Source organism: Lepidochelys kempii, chromosome 3 (assembly GCF_965140285.1).
Source record: "Lepidochelys kempii isolate rLepKem1 chromosome 3, rLepKem1.hap1, whole genome shotgun sequence".
Lineage (NCBI taxonomy): Eukaryota > Metazoa > Chordata > Testudines > Cheloniidae > Lepidochelys > Lepidochelys kempii.
In genome coordinates, this window is record NC_136382.1 from 6,848,577 (window position 1) to 6,858,198 (window position 9,622).

Below are 9,622 nucleotides of genomic sequence, written 5' to 3' on the forward strand. Positions count from 1 at the left end.
GAGCGGAGCCATAAGTGTTTGTAGGACAGGGACCTGTTTTCAGGGCCAGCCTTATGGGTGGGCGACCACCCAGGGCACCATGGTTGCGGGGTCACCGTGGTCAAGAGGCAAGGAGCAGGGCGGGCCTGGGGGGCAAGGCTGCAAAAGGGAGCTTGGGATAATGGGGGAGAGGAGGCATCGGGGCCCAAGGGAGATGAGTGGGGAGCTCAGAGAGGCAGCAGGGGCCCGGACGATCAGGGGGGAGCCTGGGGAGACAGCAGAGGCCAGGGGCACCAAAATGCAAGTTTGCCCAGAGCATCATTTTCCCTAAGACTGGCCCTGTCCATTTTCACTGCTGACTCTGCTCCTATGCCATCTAGCGGCTTCTCCTGCGATAACAGCTGAGCGACTCCATGGGCCGGTGCATTCTGATGAAAGCAGGCCCTGCCAGTCACCCCGGCTCATCAGAGACCAGCTGCTCCGCGTGGAAAGAGGAACAAACCAGCCTTTGCATAGACCAAAAAAACTCTCTGCCTTCATTATTATGATGATTATTTGTAGTCTCAATATGCTCAGGGCGTGTCCACCCCTCGCGTGACCCCCTGCTGTTTGCGACCGTCGATTCCTGGCCGAGGCACACTGCGTCATGCTCATGGAGTGGTGGCAGGCCCCAGGATCCCAAATCATATTGTCTGCCTCTTTCTATGTCAGCGCAATTCCTCTGACCATCAGCTTCCGGGGTTACAGGCATCGTCGTTCTCGAGTTTTCTGTTGAACAAAGTGTCTGAAGGTGACAAACCATGTTTCACTGATGCCGCCCTGTACTTTGACACGGCTGAGTACGGCCTGGTCTCACGCCGTCGCCTTTTCCTGTAGCCGCTTTCTTATTTTGGCACCGCTTTCCACCAGCCCATGGGTCTGGGGACAATGGCGACTGAGGCGACATGAAAACCCAAACTTTGCTGCAAGCTGCTTAAACACATGCCTGCTACCCTGCAGCCCATCATCAGACGTCACTTGGTCAGGCACACAACGTCTAGCAAAAATAGATCTGCCACACGCAATCACCTGTTTAGCCACAGGATCTGCTAATAAGGCTATCTCGGGGAAGTGAAAATAATCGTTTAGACCAAGTACATCATTTTCCCCCCAGACAACGTAAACAAATCCATGCCTGTTTTGCTCCAGGGGACAATTTTTCCCCCTGTGCCATCACCAGCATGGTCACTTTCACTTGCCTTTGACAATTTCCTCGATAAAAGAAAAGGAGGACTTGTGGCACCTTAGAGACTAAGCAATTTATTTGAGCATGAGCTTTCCTGAGCTACAGCTCACTTCGTCGGATGCATTCCAATGAAGTGAGCTGTAGCTCACGAAAGCTCATGCTCAAATAAATTGCTTAGTCTCTAAGGTGCCACAAGTCCTCCTTTTCTTTTTGCGAATACAGACTAACACGGCTGCTACTCTGAAACCTGAAATTTCCTCAATGTCGCTCTTCATTTGTGGCCAGTATAAAACATCTTTGGCCCTTCTCTTAGCTTTCTCAGTCCCTCAAGGTCTTTCCTGTATCCTTTGTAACATATTCCTCTGTAGCACCTTAGAGAATCGCTATCCTGACGTCTTTAAACAAAATCCCACCGAGGACTGAGAGCTCCACCCGAATCGGTGATAGGGACTGAGAAGATGCTGCCCTGGCCACCCTGTGCTAATAAGCATTAGCTGCTTTCTGCAGGTTCTCATTCTGAACTGTTGCTCTGGCAATCAGAGTCCACATTTCATCAGAGACTGGATACTTGGTGTCTAGCTCTGGATTTTGCTCCACTGCACTTTTGTCAAATGCCTAGAGAGCACATTTGTAACTGCCAGGTCTCTCCCTGCCACTTGCTCCCGGCATGAAATCAAGTAAGTTACTTGCTCGCTCTGTGCCTCAGTTTCCCATCTGTAAACTATGGATAATTATACTTCCTTTGCCTGGCTTGTGTTGTTAGATTGCCTGTCTTTGGCCATGTGTGTGTCCTGGACCCAGCACAATGGGACCTCTCGGTAATACTGTCATGTACATAATAATGAATTCATAAAAAGCACGATCTGATGATAAAAGAGAAATACAGGGCTGTTGACTAAAAAACCCCAGAGATCCAAGCCAGCCACAGAATACATTATGAGCAATTTCTTCACAAATGTAGCCCTTTTTCTTGGTGTGTGGGCTTGACATGTGCTTCCGAGGAACAGAACTCCACTTGCGCAAATGTGTGCAGAAAAGGTGTGAATGTGATTGGCCTGAAACATGACAGCAACTCCACCACAGCGCTCCGGGGAGATGTTGGTGGGGATGCCAGGATGGCAGCTGCATTGCTTCGGAGGACGGCTAGGGGCACCACGAAGAGACTGCTGGGGTCCATATGGTGACACGTTCTTCCCCCACATTGCTGTCCAAAGAGCAAGAAGGAGATTTTGGCCCTTTGCTCCATTCTCTTTGCCTCGCACAGACCCGCCCAGAGACTTCTTGCATAGATGCCACCATGCCGTTTATTTCCATTGTGGCACTCCTCCACCTACATACTAGTGCATTTGCAGGGTCCTCCAGCTTTACTACCCCTCCTCCAAAGGGGAGGGCGGCAAAGGTATCTCCTCCCAGAGAATTCCCTTGTCTCAGGCCCCCCTGGCCTGTCTGTCTCTTCCCTTTCTCCCCTCGCATTTCCTGCCTCTGCCCTTTTGTCCAGCCTCCTTGTTAACGGGCTAATTAGCTGGGTAGCTACCCAGCCCCCCATCTGACCTGATCACCAGGAAGGCCTCTCCTGGACCAGGCCCCTGGGGAGGGTCTGACTGGTTAAACAGTGATCCGAATGCACCGGCCCATGGAGTCGCTCAGCTGTTATCGCAGGAGACGCCACTAGATGGCATAGGAAGGGCATAGGAGCAGAGCCAGCAGTGAAAATGGCTGTCCATCCTAGCACTGGTTCGGCTGCTGATTCGCAGCACTCTGCCACCCACCTCCCGCCCCGGTATTTCTGTCTCCAGGGTACTGGAGCCGCTACTCAACTTAGCCAGCTAGGATCCCTTTCTCCACCCACACAGGTCCTCACACCCGGGCCCCCTGGGGTTCCACACTCCTCATTCTCGGCCTCTTTGCTTTGTGGGGGGGGGTCTGCTGGTGTCCCTCCTCCTCCTGGTGACCCCAACTCTCCAACTGTTCTTGGGATTCCCCCCTCCCCGGCTTTCCAGGGGCAGGAGCTCCGATAACTTCTCAACCGCTGTTAACGAGCTCAGATTATTTTTATCCCCTGAGACTATTTCCTTGTCTTTTTTCTCTTCCCTCTTCATCCCTCGGGGTGCTCCCCTTTCTTTGTGTTCTCTTGTCTACGTTTCCCAACCCTTCTAAGTTTAACAGCTCTTGTCCCTTCCCTGTGGGTTTCATTCCTTCCCTCTGGGGTTTCTGGACACCCCTTTGCTTCCCTAATGGGAAGGGATTCCAGTCTGTGTCTAACAAGAGAGGGTGGGGCAACCCATCCACTACCCAGAACCGACCTTAGGGTGAGTAACAAGGGTGACTGCCCAGGGAGCCATGATCTGGGGATGGGGTGGGGTGTCACCATCTGAGTGCCGCACGCTGATAGGCCTGGGCTGCCGGAGTGGGGGTGAGTGTGGCGAGCCCAGGGCTGGAGCCTCCGGACAAAGGTGGGTGATGCCACCCAGAGCTGCCAGCCTGGCGGGGAGGTGCAGGCAGCAGGGCTTGTGTCTGCAGAGCCAGAGAGACAGCATCTGTGTCCCCCCTCTTCCTGCAAGCACGGTGGTCAGGGGAGGGGGCTCCCCTGGCTCAGAAACTCCCCCCTGTGCTGCCCTCCCGACAGGCGATGGGAGGGGGAGTCTGTGTGTGACGCATGACCGGGAAGCATTAAGCATCCTGCAGGATAAATGACTCCAATTCAACCCTTAAAGACATTTTGGTAGATAATGTTTGTGTTTTTGTGTATTTACATATATATTGTTAAAGGTTAACAATGTAATCAAACAGTCCCTGTCTGTGCTGTATTCTGTTCATTCAGAGATCAAAAGGACATCTTAACATTGAGATGAACTGTAAACATAGGATATCATTGTATTCATCTATCTTTGAAATGTACAGCAAATCATCTGTGAATCATGGAAAAACAGGCAATTGCCTTATGTTAATCTGTGTAGATAATTACCAGTGATGCTTAGGAAATGGATCTACTTCAAAAGTCCCCATAGTTGCCTATTGTTCACCAAAAGACTCCAAGCTGTCACAAGACGGCCTGAAACTGTACAAAGATATTTGGGTCCCAATCTTTTTATCTCAGATCTGCTTCAGGCTTCATGCAGGGGAAGCCTAAGCTATAAGGACTGAATCCCAGTCCTGACTGGACCACCCTGAATATAAACATTGGACTATTGTGGAAGTATAACATTGTATAAGTATAGCGTTGTATAAGGGGACATGCTGGATACATTGTATACGAGAGGGCATGCCAAAACATCTTACAAAGTATCTGAGGGAGCACACGTAGGGACAGTTAGCTTTTGAATGGAGAAGCAATTAAAATAGAGCCAGCACATCTAAGAAGCAGGCATCAGAATGGAAGGTGTGAAGGGCAATTAATTAAGTTAACTGGAAGCTGTTAAAGGAGATTGTTAAGGGTGGCAGGTAATTGAAGATACGTGACTGGTCTCAGGGATCTCGAAGGGTGGTGACTAAAATCTTTTTCTTCTTTTGTCTGTAACTTCTCTGTAACTTGTTCTCCAAAAACTGTATAAATTAAGAGACACAAGCCCCACTCTGGGGGCTCTGTATTAGCAGAGCAGCTTTGCTAATAAAACAGAGTGGTCTGATAAATTGTGAGTCTGAGTCAAACTTTGACACTATATAACCTAGGAACTATTTCTAAAAGAACTCTTTGCATCTACAAAGCTCACCATCTCTGCTATGAATCTGAATCTCAAGAATTGAACTCATGTCTGCATGTGTACGGATCTTTTTACCAACAAGCTCTCTCTTTGCTTTTTAAATACATTTTAGTTTAGTTAATAAGAATTGGCTTTAAGTGTGTATTTGGGTAAGATTTGGAATATTCATTAACCTGAGAGGTAATGTGTCTGATCCTTTGGAATTGGTAGAACTTTTTTATATGATTAATAAGATTTTCAGTAATCCTCATCACATTTGACTTGGGTGTCTAGGTGGAGGCCTGAGGGTGGGTTACTTTAAGGGAACTGTGGTGTTGGCTTCTGGGTAACCAGTGAGGTATTATAGAAGCTGTTTTGTGCTGTCTTGGTAAATCTAAGCATTGGAATGTCCACCAGCATTGGGGATTGCCTGCCCCATTCTTTGCAGTTCACCCTAATTGAGTGACCTCAGTTGGCTCCCCTGGGACTCCGGTTACACCGTGGATGCCAGGGGAGATGGGGTGGGGAGCCCCGGGAGCCCATGGTGGCCAGGGGCAATGGGGGGGAGCCCATGTGGGCCAGGGGTGATGGGGGGCCCACAGGCACCAGGGGTGCCAAAAAACAAATTCACCCAGGGCACCATATTCCCTGAGGCCAGCTCTGTCGCTACTCCAACCCGCTTCCATTTAAACATCTTCTGAACTTCTTGGGGCACCTGTGCCATAGGGCAGAGATTCTTACATTGCATACATTCAAGCTTCACTTGTGCGCTGGTCTTCCTCCCTGGATCCAGACCTTTAAACTGCTGACCCCCTCTGGGAATGTCTCCACAAACTCCTCTGTTCCTTTAGCTGCCCTCTAGGGTGATGGATTGATGCTGCCTGACCCATACCCGGGCATTCTCTGGGAGGCTCTGCAAGAATTGTTCCAAAATGACAGCATGCATAATATCGGCCATGCCTTGGGCATCTGGCCTCAGCCGATGCATGGCCCAGTCTGGCAGTTTGGGGGCAAATGCCCAGGGCCGTAATCCCCTAGTCCATCTTGCGGCTCAAAGTTTTTGCTGGTATTTTTCCATCAAAGGGCCCACCCAGTCTAGAATGGCCACCTGAACCATTTCATAGACTCTTGCTTGCTCATCACTGAGAGCCACGTAGGCCACATGATCTTCTCCTGTTAAACAGCATACTAGCCATAGGGCCCAGCTGCCCTTATCCCATCCTGCCCCCACAGCCCTCTCTCAAACGTGACCAAAAACGGATCATCTGTGGGGCCCCTTTTGCCGAGGCATATCCCCTGAGCCCGACTGCCAATCCCTGCCGCAGACTCACCGTGCTTTGTAGCAGCTCTTGCTGCACTTGGATTTGCTCCCCCTTATCAATTCCTGCAGGCGTTTTTGTTGCTCAGCCTGCCGGGTGAGCAAGGACTCTCTCTCCAAGTGGTGGGATGACTGGAAGGTCTGCAAGGTCTTCCGCGTTTCCTTCTGCTGTTCGGCCAGCCGCCGTAATGTCTCCTCCATCTCTGAGCCTGCCGAACCTTTACACCGGCTCTCCCTTCTGGTTCTTCATCCGCATGGATAAAGGCAGGATCCCAGAGGAGCCCCCAGGCTCCTAATTGGTTAACCAGTGATCAGAGTGCTGGTTCATTTGCCGATTCCCAGCTCCCTGTCACAGCCTCTTCAAGAGACGGGGAGGAACGTTGGAGGCTGGGGGCTCTTTGCAGTTTGAACCGGGCAGAGGGACTCGCAGGAGAGGGCAGGATCATACGACAGGGATGAGGGGACAACTAGCAAGCTCAAGGGAGCACAGTGATGGAGCAAAGGAAGTGAGACCGGAGGGTGGAGCAGCGAGAGAAGAACAGCGGGAGGAATCTGCTTTGAAGAGATCCAGCCGTGCTGTGCGGAGGGGCCTGGCTGATGCATGGAAATACCAGGGAGTTGCTGTGGATCCTTCGCTTGGCCTGTGCCAGCCAGGAAGGGGGTTGCAGCTGGTGGACAGGAAGATGGAGGGATGAGGAAAATGCACTCGGTCGTCTTCCCACTTAAAAGAGCGATCTCAGAACAACTGTGCTGGGCTCGGCGGGACTATTCCGACGAGCGAGCATCACTCCCGTGAGTAGGGGTTGGCAGGATCAGGCCCATTCACTACTGAGCAGCAGGCCCCTTGCTGCAGGGCATGGGCCAACGCACACTGGTCTCCTGGCTGGCGGAAGCCGCAGGGCTGTGGGACACTGTGGTACTTTTCTTTGTGGGTTGCTACAGTGAGGAGGGAGTTCGGTACCAAGAAATGAGCGAGTCGCCCAGGGCCTGGCTGGAAGGTTCGCAATGTAAGCACAGGGGCAGGGTGGCCATGTCTCATCCCCGGGTAGCAAATATCCTCAACAGCTGGTGGTAAGATACTAGATGGGGAGGGTTCTGAGTTACTACAGAGAATTCTTTCCCAGGTGTCTGTCTGGTGGTCTTGCTCACATGCTTAGGGTCTAACTGATCACTGCATTTGGAGTTGGGAAGGAATTTCCCCCCAGTCAGATTAGCTGAGACCCGGGGGGTTTTTCACCTTCCTCTGCAGCACGGGTCACTTGCACCTTTATACCTGCTCCTGTATTTTCCACTCCATGCATCTGATGAAGTGGGTTCTAGCCCATGAAAGCTTACGCCCAAATAAATTTGTTCGTCTCTAAGGTGCCACAAGGACTCCTTGTTGTCTTTAAACTAGTGTAAATGGTGGATTCTCTGTAACTTGAAATCTTTAAATCAGGATTTGAGGACTTCAGCAACTCAGCCAGAGGTTAGGGGTCTATTACTGGAGTGGGTGGGTGAGGCTCTGTGGCCTGCAATGTGCAGGTCAGACTAGATGATCATGCTGGTCCCTTCTGGCCTTAATGTGTATGAGTCTATGAGCATTCTCTAGACAGCAGCCGCTCAATGCAAGCATTGATGGACGTGTGCGATGTGGGGACAAGCAAGCCAGAGACCAGAGCAGGGGAAGCCGCCTAGGGCTGGGAGCAGGATCCAGCTGCCCTGGATTCTTGCTCCCTGCAACACACACACACTCTGGGAAGACGTGTCAATTTCATGGCTCAGCCGTGAAATTGACAAGACAGTCAATATTCCCAGCCCAGAGCCAGAGGGGGGAGCCATTCTGGCTTCTTGCCCAACTGGGAACAGGGTCCAGCCACCCAGCTCTCCACAGTAGCAGGGGGCAACTGGGCTCTAGCTGCCTGGCTTTCTTGTCAATTTCACACTCCTGCCAACAGCAGATGTAAGACCCACAGGGTCTACACAGACACAGCATCGCCTTAGCTACACCGACAAGCCCTATGTCTCTCGTGGAGGTGGAGTTATTATGTCAGTGTAGCAAAGCTGCAGTGTAGACACTGACATAATAAGGTCGACGGAAACTGCCTTACGTGGATCTAACTGTGGTGTCTAGACCAGGCCTGGGTCCCTCGGTGCTACCATGAAGGGCAGCTCTCTTGGAAGTCCCTGGGGCTCCCAACATCAATTTGTATCCCTGGTGGTTCTCAAGGTGCGTTCAGCTTGGCCATTGGCCCCCAAGGGGAGGTAAAAGGTCCCATTCACTCTGCCATGATGTGGCTCTGAAGGCTGCCTTGGAATCGAGGATCTGAGAGCCCCATTGTGGCCAGTGATGTACAAACACTGAGAACCCAATGCAGAGTCACACCGACTTGCAGATAGATTTGAGTATGGGGAACCAGAGCTGTGGATTTGCAAAGATACCCCATTGATCGGTGCTTAGTGATACCGGCACAGTGGCCACCTCACTGCTGCCGGATGGTAGCCACTCCCAACCACTGCTGATGGGGAGCAGGAAGCTGCAGCATATAACACACAGAGTGCGAAGAGGCAATCTGTCTTTGGCCCATCTGTACCCCACGCTAGCCACTGCTGTTCCATCCAGGTGCTGGGCACTCTGCAAACAAATCACACAGGAAATGGAGTGACACTAGGATCCAAAACTTCTCTGCTCAGTTCACGGCTTGGCTGGGGAGTGACAGAAAGATGCTACCCTCCCATGGTAGAGGCGGAATGAGTAAAAGCAGTTCCTAGTAGACATCTGCTTCTCTCACACAAAAAACGCAACCACACATCCTGCTGGCATCATGCTGGGTGGGCTCCAGATAGCACCAAAAGCTAATGATATTTGTTAAGCAGCAGCAATGCACTCGGCAGTGTAGAAGACCCATAAGTCTCTGCTCTGAAGAGTTTACAGTCTGAATACGAAAAATACAGATGAGACACAATGCACTGGGAAGCCAAGAGAAGTAAAAACAAGGGTCTGATTCTCCACCATCTTGCACGGTGGATTGTCATTTACACGAGGGTCACATGCGTGTAAAATCGTCTTACCCTCGCTTTCCACAGCCACAAATGAGGACACACCGGGCAAGACAATGGAGAATCAGGCCCAACGCAGTGTTTTCTGCTCTCACAATTTTATCACAAGACTCATGATGTTTGGGGCTTTTCTGAAGGCCCCAGCTCCTGAAGTCATGTTGTTAGGATATAGATATTCAGGCCTGTCTGCAAAGGCCTGTACTTTAAGAATTTAGGTGTATTCTTATCACTTGGCTAGTTCTAGAGGTATAAAAGAAAGAATCAAAATCACTGTCTGCCGGTGTAAGGGCCTTCTCTTACTGTGACAGTCTGAGGCCCTGTTCTTAGGCTAAGGCCTTTGGCTGCCCAGCAGAGGCAGCCATAAGCTAGGAAGCGACTGGT